Source organism: Periplaneta americana, chromosome 6 (assembly GCF_040183065.1).
Source record: "Periplaneta americana isolate PAMFEO1 chromosome 6, P.americana_PAMFEO1_priV1, whole genome shotgun sequence".
NCBI lineage: Eukaryota > Metazoa > Arthropoda > Insecta > Blattodea > Blattidae > Periplaneta > Periplaneta americana.
Window position 1 is genome coordinate 127,054,298 of NC_091122.1, and position 13,929 is coordinate 127,068,226.

A 13,929-nucleotide genomic window follows, 5' to 3' on the forward strand; every position below is an offset into this window, starting at 1 on the left:
TAACATACAGACACACATAAAGACGGAAGCAGATACAAACAAATAGAGGGACATATATGGAGATAGAGATGAAGCAGAGTCAGATAGAGGCACAGAGAGACACAACATATAGAAAAGAATACAGAGAAATATATAGACAAATGGATGAAGACAGAGACAGAGAGAAACATAAAGACAGAGATGGATGAAGAGGAAGAGAGAGACTAATAGATCGAAAAATAAAAAAAAAAGAGATGAAGACAAATAGATTAAACATGTAGAGACAGAGATGAAGGCAGAGAGACAGAGATATACATATGAGCAAGATGAAGACAAATGCAGAAGAGGACAAATAGAAAGAGACACTTTGAGACAGAGTATAAGACAAAGGTAGAGAGAGACTAACAAAGAGAAACATGTAGAGACAGAAATGACGGCGGAGAGAGAGAGAAACATATACATACAGCTATGAGGATAGAGGCATAGAGAGAGACATATAGTGGAAAACATGTAGAGACAGGGATTAAAATGGAGAGATACATATAGAGAGAGATTAAGAAAAGGCAGAGAGAGAGAAACATTAGAGACAAAGTTGAAGGCAGAGCTAGTGAGAAACTAATAGAGAGAAACATGTAGAGACAGAGATGAAGACGAAGAGACAGAGAGAAACATATACAGACAGAAATGAAGACATAGGCAGAGAGAGAGACAAATAGAGAGAAACATGTAGAGATAGAGATGAAGGCGAACAGACAGAGAGAAACATATAGGGGCAGATGTAGACAGAAGCAGAGAGAAACAAATAGCGACAGAGATGAAGACAAAGACGGAGAGAGAATAATAGAGACAAATATATAGATATAGAGATGAGACAGTGGTAGACAGAGACAAAGAGAGAGAAAGATATAGAGACAGATAAATACAAAGGCAGAGAGAGAGACAAATAGAGAGAAATATAAAGAGAGAGAGAGATATAAAAATAGGCACATTTATGTACATATATATATATATATATATATATATATATATATATATATAGAGAGAGAGAGAGAGAGAAGAGACAGAGGAATATAGAGACATAGATGATGACGAAGGCAGACAGAGGCAGAGAAATATATAGAGAACGAGATAAAAAGAGAGAGACAAAGGAACATTGAAAAGACAGAAAGATTCAAATAAAAGGGAGCATATAGAGACAGATATCAAGACAATGTAGAGAGAGACAAATATAGAGGAACATATAGAGACATACATATATGGACAAAGAGAGAGAAATAGAGAGAAACATATAGAGACAGAATTGAAGACAAGGCGAATAGAGACATATAGACACAGAGATGAAGACAAGGCAAAGAGAGACAAATGAAGAGGAACATATAGAGACAGAAATGAAGACAAGACAAGGAGAGACTAATAGGCAGGAACATATAGAGACAGAGATAAACAAGAGGCAAAAAGAAACATTGATAAACATATAGAGACAAACATGAAGATACGTGCAAAGAGAGACAAATTGAGAGAAACATATAGGGACAGAAATGAAGACAAGACAAGGAGAGACTAATAGACAGGAACATATAGAGACAGAGATAAACAAAAGACAAAAAGAAACATAGATAAACATATAGAGACAAACATGAAGATACGTGCAAAGAGAGACAAATTGAGAGAAACATATAGGGACAGAAATGAAGACAAGACAAAGAGAGACAAATGGAGAGAAACATATTGAGACAGAGATGGAAACAAAGGCAAAGAGAGACAAATAGAAAGGAACATATAGAGATTTAGATGAAGAAAAGCAAAGAGAGACAAGTACAGAGAAACATATAGAGACAGAGATGAAGAAAAGACAAAGAGAGACAAATAAAGAGAAAGATATAGAGACAGACATGAAACATGCAAAGAGAGACAAATAGAAACATATAGGGACAGAGGTGAAGACACATGCAAAGAGAGACAAAAAAAAAACGAGAAACATATAGCGACAGAAATGAAGACACAGGCAAAGAGAGACAAACAGAGAGAAACATATAGAGACAGAGATGAAGACAAGGCAAAGAGAGGCAAATAGAGAGAAACATGTAGGGACAGAAATGAAGACAAGGAAAAGAGAGACAAATAGAGATAAACATATGGGGACAGACATAAAGACACATGCAAAGAGAGACAAATAGAGGGAAATACATAGAGACAGAGATGAAGACAATGGAAAGAGAGTAAAATAGAGAGAAACATATAGGGACAGAAATGAAGACAAGGAAAACAAGAGATAAATATATAGGGACGGATATAAAGACACATGCAAAGAGACAAATAGAGTTAAATATATAGAGACAGAGGTGAAGACATAAGAGGAGAGAGATAAATAGTGAGAAACATGTGGAGACATAGATGAAGACTTAGGCAAAGAGAGACAAACTTAGAGAAATATGTAGAGACAGAGTTGAAGATATAGGCAAAGAGAGACAAATAGATACATAAAGAGATAGAGTTGAAGATATAAGCAAAGAGAGACAAAAAGAGAGAAACATATAGGGACAGAGATGAAGTCACATGCAAAGAGAGAGACAAATAAAGAGAAACATATAGGGACAGAAATGAAGACAAAGGCAAAGAGAGACAAATATAGAGATACATATAGAGGCAGAGATGAAGACAAGGCAAAGAGAGACAAATAGAGAGAAACATATAGGGACAGATATAAAGATACATGCAAAGGGAGGCAAATATAGGGAAATATATAGAGACAGAAGTGAAGACATAGGCGGAGAGAGATAAATAGTGAGAAACATATGGAGACATAGATGAAGACACAGGTAAAGAGAGACAAACATAGAGAAACATGTAGAGACAGAGTTGAAGATATAGGGAAAGAGAGACAAATAAAGAGATACATATAGAGACAAATGAAAACACAGACAAAGAGAGCCAGATAGAGGAAAATATATAGAGACAGAATTGAAGATATAGGCAAAGAGAGACAAATAGAGAGATACATATAGGGACAGGTTTGAAGATATAGGTAAAGAGAGATAATTAGAGAGATACATATAGAGACAGAGTTGAAGATATAGGTAAAGAGAGACAAATAGAGACATATATAGAGAGACAGCGATGAAAACACAGGGAAAGAGAGATAAATAGAGGGAAAGATATAGAGGCAGAGATGAAGACATAGTCGGAGAGATATAAATAGTGAGAAATATATAGAGACATAGATGAAGACACAGGCAAAGAGAGACAAGCATAGAGAAACATGTAGAGACAGAGTTGAGGATATAGGCAAAGAGAGACAAATAGAGATATACATATAGAGACAGAATTGAAGATATAGGCAAAGAGAGACAAATAGAGAGATACATATAGAAACAGAGATGAAAACACAGGCAAAGAGAGATAAATAGGGGGAAAGATATAGAGGCAGATGAAGACATAGGCGGAGAGAGATAAATAGTGAGAAACATATGAAGACATAGATGAAGATACAAAGAGAGACAAACAAAGAGAAACATGTGGAGACAGAGTTGAAGATATAGGCAAAGAGGGACAAATAGAGAGATACGTAGAGTGACAGAGTTGAAGATAAAGGCAAAGAGAGACAAATAGGGAGATACATATAGAGACAGAGATGAAAACACAGGCTAACAGAGACAAATAGGAGGAAAGGTATAGAGACAGAGATGAAGAAACAGACAAAGAGAGACAAATGGAGATGATATAAATATAGAGATAGAGATGAAGACACAGGCAGAGAGGGCAAAAAGAGAGATATATATGGGTAACAGAGATGAAGACACAGACAAAGAGTTACAAATACAGAAATATATATATAGAGAGAGAGATGAAAACACAAAGAGATGCATATAGATATGAAGACATAGGCGGAGAGATAGATAGAGAGTATTATATAGAGACGGAGATGAAGTCATAGGGAGAGATAGACTATAGAGAGTAAAATTTAGACTTATGCAGAGAGGGACATATAGAGAGAAAGATATAGAGACAGATATGACGTCACAGGCAGAGGGAGTCATAGAAAAAGAAGCATATGTAGAGAGAGATGAAGAAGGTAGAGGGAGACATATTGAAATAGAGATGAAGACATAGGCAGAGCGACAAATAGAAAGTTATAGGGAAAGAAATGAAGACATAGGAGACAGAGACAAAAAATAAAGACGTAGAGAGAGATATGAAGAGAGAGACAAAGGGACATCGAGAGGGGAACATAGAGACAGACATGAAGACAGGAAGATTCAAGTAGAGAGAAACAAAGAGAGACAGATATGAAGGCAAAGGCAGATAGAGATACTGAAACATTTAGAAATTGATATGAAGAAATGGGCAGAGAAAGACAAGGAGAATGGAACAAATAGAGGCATACGTGAAGACATACTAGAGAGAGAGAGACAAATAGAGAGAAACATAAAGAGACAGAGATGAAGACACAGGCAAAGATAGACAAATAGAGAGAAACATATAGTGACAAATGAGTACATAGTTGGAGAGAGGTAAATAGAGAGAAGCATATAGGGACAGAGATGAAGACATAGACAAAGAGAGATGTAGAGAGAAACGTATAGAGATAGTTATGAGGACAGAGTCAGAGAGAGAAAATATACAGACAAAGGGGAAAACATATTCAGATATGAAAGCAGAGGAAGAGGGAGACAAATTAAGAGAAACATTATAGAGACAAATGTGAAGACAAAGGCAGAGAAAGATACACAGAGATACAATTAGAGACAGATATGAAGTCTGTGCAGAGAGAAAGACAATATGTAGAGAAATATGTAGAGACAACATTAAGACATGAAAGGGAGAACGTATAGAGACAGAGATCAAGACAGAGGCAAGAGAGGCAAATGTAGAGAAACGTATAGAGACTTGTATGAAGACAGAGGCAGAGGGGGACAAATAGAAACATTTAGATACAGACGTAGTCAAATACGAAGAAGAACATACAGAGAAGCATGTAGAGACAAACATGATGGCAGAGTCAGTACAGTCAATAAAAATAGAGATAAAGATACAAGCACAAAGTGACAAGTATACAGACACAAAAAGAGACAGAAAAAGTTAAAGTTATATAAGAGACAGTGAAACATATGGAATCCGAAATGAAATCAGAGGCAAGGAGAAACTAATGAAGAGAATCTTATAAAGACACATGCAGATATATAGGCTATAATTTGAAAAGTGAAGAAGACAGATATAAAGGGAAAGGCAGAGAGAGAAAAAGAGAAGAAAAATGATAAAATGCAGAGATGAAGAGATGACTAGGGAGGAACACATGGAAACAAAGATGAAGATAGAGGCAGAGGGACACAAGTAGAGATAAACGTATTTGTAGAAACAAGGATGAGGATACATGCAGAGACAGAGGCAGAAGAGATGAGTAGAGAGGAACACATGGAGACAAAGATGAAGATAGAGGCAGAGAGAGACACAAGTAGAGATAAACGTATCTGTAGAGACAGATGAAATCAGAGACAGGAAGAGATGAATAGATAAAAGTATGTAGAAATGTAGAGAGAGACAGGGAGATATATAGAGACAGATAACAGAAGGTAAGAAAGAGTGATATATATATATATATATATATATATAAAGAAAATTATAGAGACAGATGAAATCAGAGACAGGAAGAGGTGAATAGAAAAGTATATAGATATGTAGAGAGGGACAGGGAGATATATAGAGACAGATAACAGAAGGTGAGAGTGGTATATAGAAAGAAAAGTATAGAGACAGATGAAATCAGAGACAGGAAAAGATGAATAGATAGAAAGTACCTATATAGATAGATATGAAGAGAGAGGCAGTGAAGTATATAGATACAGATAACTGACGGTGAGAGAGTGATACGAGTATATAGCAAGAAAAGTATAGAGACAGAGATGAAATCAGACATAGGAAGAGATGTGTAGATAGAAAGTATACTTATAGAAGATATGAAGAGAGAGGCAGGGAGATGTATAGATACAGATAACAAAGATGAGTGATATATATAGAAAAGTATAGAGACAGAGATGAAATCAGACATAGGAAGAGATGTGTAGATAGAAAGTAAGTAGAGAGAGAGACAGATAACAGAAGATGAGAGAGAGTGTGGTATGTAGAAAAAAGTATAGAGACAGAGATGAAATCAGAGACAGAAAGGGCTGAATAAATAGAAAGTATATAGATAGATATGAAGAGAGAGATGCAGGGAGATATATGTAGACAGATAACAGAAGGAGAGAGAGAGTGATATTTAGAAAGAAAAGTATAGAGATAGAGGTGAAGTCAGAGACCGGAAGAGATGAATAGATAGAAAGTAGGCTATATAGATAGATATGTAGAGAGAGGCTGGGAGATATATAGAGACCAGATAACAGAAGATGAGAGTGATAAATAGAAAGAAAAGTGTAGAGACAGAGATGAAGTCAGAGACCGTGAGAGATGGACTTAAAATATAGAGATAAGACAGACAATGAGAGATAATTATAGAAAATTATATAGATATATAGGTGAAGACAGAGGAACAGTGATAGAAATAGAAAGACAGAGATGAAAAGAGAGACAGGGAGAGATGAATAGATGGAAAGTGTATAGATAGATATGGAGAGAGAGTCAGGGAGATATAACTATATAGACAGATGACAGAGTTCAGAGAGAATGATAAATAGATAGAAATATATAGAAACAAGTAGTTCGAAAGACACTGATGGTGACACCACACCAGTGTTGAAGTGGGCCCGTCTGTCATAAGATATAGCTTTACTTTTTTAATTTTTGACGCTTTTTAACGTTTTAAGTTAATAAAGTTTCATAGTTTTAAAGACAGGGATGAAGTCAAAGACAGAGAGAGCTGGAGATAAAATATAGAGATGAAGATAGAGGCATGAGAGATAATTATGGAGAATTATATAAAGATAGAGATGAAGACAGACGGGCAGTGATAGAAATAGAGAGAAATATATTGAGACAGAAATGAAAAGAGGGACAGGGAGAGATGAATAGATAGAAAGTATATAGATAGATATGAAGAGAGATTCAGGGATACATAACTAGAGGCAATTATATAGAAATAGAGAAAAGAAATAGATAGAAATATATAGAAACAGAGATGAAGACAGAGGATGGAAGTAGAAAGAAAATATAGATATGAAGATGAGTACAAAGAAAGAGATAATTATAAGGAATCATATAGACATAGAGATGACAGAACGAGAGAAAGATAAGTAGATAGAAACATATATAGTGAGAGATGATGACAGAGACAGGAACACTTAAATAAAGAGAAACATATTGAGGCAGAGGAATACAAGGACAGAGAGAGACAAATAGAGAAACATATACAGTGAATAAGAAAGAGGCGGAGAGATACAAATGGAGAAAGTCATATAAAGACAGAGGTAAAATAGGAAGAAATGTACAGAAGCAGAAATGAAGATAGTGATAAAGGGAGACAAAGAGATGCAAATGGAGACAGAAATAAAAGTATACCGGTATAAGACGAAACAAATGTGTAGGAACAATAGAGACAAATGGAAACTAAAAGTTATATAGGGAAATATAAAAATAGAGATAAAGGCAGAAGAAGAAAGATGGTCAGAGTCATAACTAATGATAGCCTACTTACATTCACTGACATACAGTGAACGTAAAAAGTATTCGAACACGTAATGATTTCTACAAAAGACAGTTTTAATTGACTTATCAACTTTGCAATTTATAACAAAGCATATTTCAGTGATGTCATACAATATGTAGATGAGATTTCCCATACGATATTACGAAAACAACACTAGGATTATACATTATATTGAAAATATTCACAGATTAGCAGAATTACATATAAGTAAAAATATTTTAAAGCACATTTCACACGAATTTCTTCTCTTAATCCAATTTTTTTCAAAATATCGAGTAGGATAACTTTTAAAATGTATTATTGCTTGGAGTCTTCTAAGTGTAGAGTCAACCAAATTAGACGTCATATTGGCACCAATTTTATTCCGTTCATCAGTGAGCATTCTATGAAGATCTTGTTTGCACGATGTTCTGATTCTTCTCTTCAGACGATCCTACAGATGATCTTATCAGATTGGTATCCGGAGAAGGAGTCTGCAGATGTTTCGGGGTTAATCCATATCCTAGTATTCCATACGGTAATTCTTGAGGTCGTTGTCCTGCATGAAAATATACGTAGTTGTCTCCAATCTCCATTTTCTGAACATTAGGTTTTAAATGAGTCTTCAGAATATCGATATAAAAATGCTAGTCCATGATTCCATTGATGAATTGCACTGTATTTCACTGTAGGACACAAGTTTTCTTTTTGAAGTTCGGTATTCTTTCTTCGTCAAATCGTACATCTTCCATCTGAAGAAAATATATTGAACTTTGCTGTCTTCTGTGCATATGACTTTGTCGCAGAACTCACTAGCTTGTTTACATGTTTTTGTCCCCCCTCCCTTCCCGCGAATTTTAATCTTTTATTCCTGTTGATTTCATTTCGGCTCACAGAATATTTTCTCCTGGCTACTCTTCCATGATATTTATTGTTTTTCAAATAATTGCGAACTGTACTGTCACATTTAGTTGTAATTCTTCTGCAAGTTCACTGGTAAATATCTGTTCACGAGGATTTTTCTCGATTTTTCTTAGAACTGCTCGTCCATCTACTTCAGATATTTTTCTTGGGCGCCCAGTTCTTCTCATTTTTCCCAATGTTTTCTTGTCACTATATCTGTCAATGATACCAAGGATTGTTGTTCGGGGTCTCTGAACACTATTAAAAATTTCACACAACGATTTACATTGTTTATGTAATCCAGTAATGATTATTCTTTCTTCTAGTTTCTTCTAATGTTATTTCTCCTGCGAACTATTTTTGATTTTAATACACAACACTGTTCACTTAACACACAAGCTACTGCACGTAACAAAATGCTGCTAGAGACTGAACTCTATTGTGATATAAGACGTTTCCACTGGTCAAGCGCATGGAATTCATAACTGTCACAATTGTTTGAACTGTTCGAATGCTTTTTACGCATTCAATTCACACATCTTAGGAGACTTCAACGGTTTTATAAAATATTATACATATTTTTTATTTTATTCACAATAATAAATAATCACTACACTTCAGTAATGTACAGACCAAATGTTTCATGTAAATAAATGCATTACTCTGTACTTATTATAATATTCTTACAAGCTTATCTGTGTTCGAATACTTTTAAATTCATTGTAGATAGAGATGACTGTGGAAGAAGGGGTAACATGTGATTTTAACGTCTTACATACTCGTATTAGTTAAAATATTTTATACATATAAAGATTACCGTATGTCTGTAAAATAATAAAAGTGAAGATAACAGACTGGAAAATTATTAAATGGCATTCTTGAATATCGGTACAGAATGTAGAAATATACACACAACAGGATGTAAAAATATGTAGGCTACGTAGGAAAGAAAAGTGAAACGCAGAACTAATTAAATCTCTAGAGACAGAAGAGGTACATTGGATTCCATTAATGCCGTCTCTTTTTCTAGTCATATACTGACAACGAAACTCCGTATTACACCTTCAACCATTACCCTGCACATGGGGGCTGACTCTTCTGTCTTGTACATTCCTGTTTTCAGTGGTGTTCATGCTAGAGTAGTAGCTACACAATTAGAACTCTTTTGCGATGTATGCCAACATTTCAGAAGTGCAGCGACACGCTACTACTAATAGGAATGGCTATCTATGTATCTTGTATATATGCTTACTTGTATAATAGTGGCAGGGGAATGCAGTACTGACTGTAAACACTACTTCAAAATGAGACGATATTAATGGAATTGATTGTACACACAAATAGACAAGAGAAGACATGCACAGATTCAGGATTGTAACAAAAGTTGAGATAGAAATGGGAGAAGCGAAGGTAGAGAAAAATCACTTGAGGTAAAGAAAGATAACGTAGGAGGAACACAAACAGAGAAGAGAATTATAGGAAAGAGAAGACTAGAATACAGAGAATGGAAAATGCGTCATGATAGAATTGGAGTAAAAATGAACAAGAGGAATGTAGCGTAAAAAGGTATACAATGAGAGATTGGTAATTATCTAAGTAGATTCGAATAATAAAAGAGTAACAAGAAACTAAAAGGTATGAAATAAACATTTATAGAAGAAAAGAAGATGAGATAGTAGACTAAGAGGAAATAAACATTTGTAGAAGTAGAGAAGATAATTTTAGATAGAAGAGTAACAAGAAAATAAAGGATATGAAGTAAATATTTATGCAAGAAAAGAAGATAAGATAGAAGAGTAACAAGAAAATAAAAGGTATAGAAGAGTAACAAGAGAATAAAAGATATAAATAATTGTTTATAAAAGAAGATAAGGTAGAAGAGTAACAAGAGAATAAACACAAATAATTGTTTATAGAAGAAGACAAGATAGAAGAGTAACAAGAAGATAAAAGGTATAGAAGAAGAGAAGATAGAAGAGTAATAAGAAAATAAAAGATATAGAAGAAGAGAAGATAAAAGAGTAACAGGAGAATAAAACATATAAATAATTGTTTATAAAAGAAGATAAGGTAGAAGAGTAACAAGAGAATAAAAGGTATAGAAGAAGAGAAGATAGAGTAACAAGAAAATAAAATATATAGAAGAAGAGAAGATAGAAGAGTAACAAGAGAATAAAACATATAAATAATTGTTTATAAAAGAAGATAAGGTAGAAGAGAATAAAAGGTATAGAAGAAGAGAAGATAGAGTAACAAGAAAATAAAAGGTATAGAAGAAGAGAAGATAGAAGAGTAACAAGAGAATAAAAGATATAGAAGAAGAGAAGATAGAAGAGTAACAAGAGAATAAAAGGTATAGAAGAAGAGAAGATAGAAGAGTAATAAGAAAATAAAAGGTATAGATGAAGAAAAGATAGAAGAATAACAGGAGAATAAAAGATATAAATAATTGTTTATAAAAGAAGATAAGGTAAAAGAGTAACAAGAGAATAAACATATAAATAATTGTTTATAGAAGAAGATAAGATAGAAGAGTAACAAGAGTAGAAAATATATGAAATAAATATTTATAGAAAAGAAGATAAGATAAAAGAGTAACAAAAGAATAAAAATAAACATTTATAGAAGAAGAGAAAATAAAATAGGAGAGTAACAAGAAAATGAGCGAGTTGAAATAAATATTTATAGAAGAGAAGATAATGTAAAATAGAAGAGTAACAATAAAATAAAAGATGTCAAATAAACATTTATAGAAGAGAAGATAAATGTGAAATAAAATTTGTAGAAGAAAAGAAGATAGGATAGTAGAGTAAGAAGGAAATGAAAATAACTAAGAAAGTATTTACAGAGAAGGTGCAGATAGGAAACGTAAGAAGAAAGAAGAATACTGAAAAAATCATTCAGAGAAAAAAGATAAGAATAGAAGGTATGGAGTAGAAGGTATGAAGTGAACATTTACAGAGAAAGTGATATCCATAAAGAACGATAACTGGATATAAATGATAATTTGAATATCATTTACATCGCTAAAGAACGATTAAAAAGAGTCTGCGATATATAAGATAAATATGATGAAAAGTTTATAGAAAAGGGAGAGGAGAGAGAGACGAAAATAAAAAGTATGAAATAATCATTTACAAACGTCGAAGATACAACAAAATATAAAGGGGGTGGGGGGAAGCATGTAATAAGCTTTTGACAGGGAAAGACAATAAACAGTGAAGAATATAAAGGAAAGAAGTAAGAGGGAGTGAAGAAAATATAAGAGAAAATAATGTTAGAAAGAAGTATTGAATAAACACAGAGAAATTAAAGATAGACGAAGTTAAGAGAACAAAATATGAATAAAAAAGAATTATGAAATAAACGTTGATAAAAGAAGAGGAAAAGGAGGGAAAAGTATGAGATTAGTATTCATTAAAAGACAGAAAAGAACTAGAATATGTATGAAATTTAAATTTTCGGAAGGTAAGAGGAAACAGTAAAAACTAAGTAGCCTAATAAGAAAAAGATCAGGATGTATGAATTGAACATTGAGAGTAGGAAACTGTCAGAAAAATGTTAGAGAACAGGTTTGAAATTAAAGCCGATGTAAGAGAGGAAGATATAAGAAAATAAAAAATAGACATCACTAGAGCATGGAGAGAATGAAAATAAAAGAAACGAAGAAAGAATTAAAGGAAGAAAAAGAAAAAAGAGAAGACAATTTTAGATAATTATCTGATTTTAATATATATTTTTTTATTTCATATAGTTCTTGAATTTAATTTATGTTCCTGTAAGTGTAACTATAAAATCTATTTTTCATACGTAATCACTATATGAAAGAAGAATTGAAACATACGAAATAAAACGAGGAAATATTTAGGAAAGAAACAATGAAGGAAAGAGAGAATAAAGACATTGGCAAATAAAAAGTTGGAAGGATAAAGGATGAGAAGAAAAAATAAGAAAAAATACAGAAATAAATTAGGAAAAATAAAAAAAATTGACTGAAAGTTAAAGAAAGGAGATAGAGGAAAAAGAAAGCACAAAAGTTAAAAAAATAAAAGAAATGTCAACGACAAGAAGAATATAGAATAGAAAGACGTCAATACAGAAAGGAGGAAATGTTACTAACATTCATTACGTTAAATGTATCTGAATTTTGAGGGTTATGGTGAAGAAAATTGAGATATAGAGTAATATGAAGGTAGAAATAATAAATAAAAGAAAATAAATAGACTTAAAATGACGTAAATAATAAGTCAGAAAAAAGTGGTTAAGAAAATAAATAAATAAATGAAAGAAATAAAGAATATATACATAATGGATATTTAAAAATGATTGTAAAGAAAATTATTGGGATTAAATATCAGAAAAAACAAAATTTATTAATACCGTATATCTCTTGAATATAGTAGACAACCTATGTTTAATGCACGTAGCTAATAAATTGTATTCGTTTGAAAGTTTATGTCAAGATTTTTTAACATGATGCAATGCTATTAAAGTAACAGAAAAATGAATGAAAAAATGAAAAAAACTAAGAAATTCATTGATAATTGTAAATATTATAATCACCAAAAATTTAAATGAGAAGTCAAATTATCCTTCGTATATTGATACATATTAAATTTTATAAGAAGCTAAAATTCTTAAACATTTCAATTTTGTTACAAACTATGAAAATCTATTGGTTTTAGTACGTTCAATGATTGGAATTGTAAGATATTGGTGAAAGAGAAGTACGTAGCTGTATCTGTATTTTCCTTCTTCTTCCCATAATGAACAAGGAAAAAAAATCCTTGTCAGAGGAAACTCATTTTTCAGTAACTTAAAATATGAATTGTGAACTTCACGCTGGAGTCACTTTACTTTTGTAGCTAATAAATAAATATAATAGATAATCGCTTTGCAGAAGGTGTTATCGTAATTCAAAATTGTGCGTGGTTTACTATACAAGGAAGTACCGGTACATATAATCAATCAGAAACGAAAATACTTTATATAGTAGAGAAATGTCCGTGAACATTTTTCTATATACACTTTTAACACATATATCACGGATTAAATTTCTAACATCTTTACTGTGTTAAGCCTAGACTAGGCTTTGGACAATGAAGAACAAGACTTCAAAACTAGTCAGCTAAGGTAAATCCTAAATATTAACATAGTAAAGATGTTGGAAATTTAATCAGTGTCCGATGAAGTTAAAATTTAGGAAGCAATTTAACCTTAAAAGTACTAAAATTCAAAAGGGAAGAAATTTATATAGACTACGATCTACTGTAAGTTGATTGTTTTTTTTTTTTCAAAATATCAGCTGTTACACAACTACTAATTGCCTCTGAACACATTTGCCTTAAATGCATTTACAATGTAGTAGGTTGGAAATTTCAAATTTACAAATAGTGTGTTGTAACGGATCAGAAAAAATGGATACCGGT

At 32.6% G+C, this 13,929-nt stretch overlaps 1 long non-coding RNA gene across 1 annotated transcript; it reads left to right on the forward strand.

The window, feature by feature from the left end:
• Positions 1 to 2,314: 2,314 nt before the first annotated feature.
• On the forward strand, positions 2,315 to 3,027 carry LOC138701722 (uncharacterized). Its single transcript, XR_011332676.1, has 2 exons — positions 2,315 to 2,437; positions 2,643 to 3,027. It is a non-coding gene; the product is annotated as an uncharacterized lncRNA (long non-coding RNA).
• Positions 3,028 to 13,929: the final 10,902 nt, after the last annotated feature.